This window comes from Cyphomyrmex costatus, unplaced genomic scaffold (genome assembly GCF_001594065.2).
Source record: "Cyphomyrmex costatus isolate MS0001 unplaced genomic scaffold, Ccosl1.0 scaffold47, whole genome shotgun sequence".
NCBI classification, from domain to species: domain Eukaryota; kingdom Metazoa; phylum Arthropoda; class Insecta; order Hymenoptera; family Formicidae; genus Cyphomyrmex; species Cyphomyrmex costatus.
In genome coordinates, this window is record NW_017278966.1 from 81,421 (window position 1) to 83,519 (window position 2,099).

The following is a 2,099-nucleotide window of genomic DNA, read 5'->3' on the forward strand; positions in this document are numbered from 1 at the left end:
GTCATTATTATTATGTACATATATTTTTATACCTGGATTAGAATGTGTTTTAAATTTTGGATCTATTTTAACTATTTTTTGTTCTATGAATGTTGACAACTTTGCCCATTGTGCATATAGCTTCATATGTGCTTCAGGATATAATTTTTCAAAATCTTTTTCCAGCTGAATTAAAAAAGGAAAAGGAACAATAATTAGAATAAATATTTATGTAGCATCAAGTTGGATTAAAAAGTAATTTAAAAAAATAGAAACAAATTTTTGAGAATAAAAATAAAAATATGTTAAATTTGTTCAAGTTTAAATAAAAATTAGTTGAAATATGAAAAGATTAAATTGAAATATAGAAATATAAAAAATTATGGAATTTAGAAAAACCTAAAAAAATTAACAAATACTAGAATATTTTTTAAGACCGTACAATTGATAAACAATAATAAACTAGAAGAAGAAGCCAATAACGGTCGAAGTTGGATCAAAGTGCTTATAATAATTGTGTGAATTTTATATACTGCGTATGTAGTCCCCCTCGCGACGCTGATAGATTTTCAGCATTGACGCATACATATTATTTACTATCGCAGTAATATCACAATTATTATAAGCACTTTGATCCAGCTTCGACCGTTATTGGCTTCTTCTTCTAGTTTATTATTGTCTAAAAAAATTATTTTTATTTATTCTTACTAAGGTATATCCTTGAGGTTCTTCTAAAGCAGAATAGAGTTTAATATAATCTTGAATACTATAATCACCGGATTGTAAAGACTTTAATCGTATTTTAGATGTTTTCTCCCATAATTGAGTTACTTTTATCCACGGTTTATCATTATTTTGCAACCACAAATCGTATTGCTCACAGTCTGAATCTAAAAACAAATATTTATAACTAAACAATTTTTTAAATCTATAAATTTTTAGAATTTTTGAAAAACCTTTACAGTCATCAACTATTTCTTCTATTTCTTCTTCTTTTTTTGATTGCACCTTAATAGCGCCAGATTTTATAAGATTTCTTCTCACAGTCTGAAATTTTATTAAAATTTTTCCTCTTCCTACACTTTTTCCTTTTCTATTTTTTTCACGAAGTATCCAAGTGTCCTACAGTTTTAAAAAAAACAACTATATTTAATACATTATAGAATTTTTTAAATAAAATTGCATATCATGTAATTCAAAAAAGCTTACTTTTTCTTCTGTAGGAAATAATTTAATTATTTTCTTTGCTATATATTCTGCACGTTCAGAAGTAATTCTAGAAATTCAACAAATAACTGCAGATATAGCTTAATATTTTATAATATACTTTACAATTATTACATCTAAATGTATAATATTCTAAAATAAATAATGAAATGTTTAAATACCGAAAATTTATATTGTTTCTAAGTTCATAATGTACAATAACATCAGCTAAAATATTTCTCTGTTTTTCATCTAATTCTCCTTGGAATTGATATGCAGATAAAATAGTGTGCTCTTTAACAGAATCTTTTAAAACAGCTTCTAAATTCTAAAATATAAATATAAATTAGGTATATGTTAGAAAATTGTATGCATATGTTAAAATAAATAAGTATTTGAGGTAATATATATTGAAGAACATACATAATCATTGATAATTAAATTATTGTATAGTTGTGTTGATTTTTCTATCTCCATTGACATTGCTATTTTAGAGATTCTGGATTCATCCGTTTTATTCAACATCAATGATTCGTTTGAGTCTAATTTATGATCATTTAAAATATTGTCACATAATAGTTTCTGTTTTTTTCAGGAGGTTCAACATTATTAAATAATTCTTCATCTATAGGAACTAAATTATTATTTTAATTAAACATGAAATATAGTTAACTAAACTTGTTGCAATATGTTTAGATAAGTAATATTATAAAAGTATTGCAAATATATTAATTGTCATAAATGAATTTTTACCACTTTCATCTCCAAGAATCAATATTTCTGTATCAGTCAAATCATATTCATTGCATGCTGTCGTATTAATATTCATCAATAATGTTGATTCTGCAGTGGCACATTTATTTTTATCACTATTTATTGTTATATGGGGATTTTTAAGAGTTCTTTCATTTTTT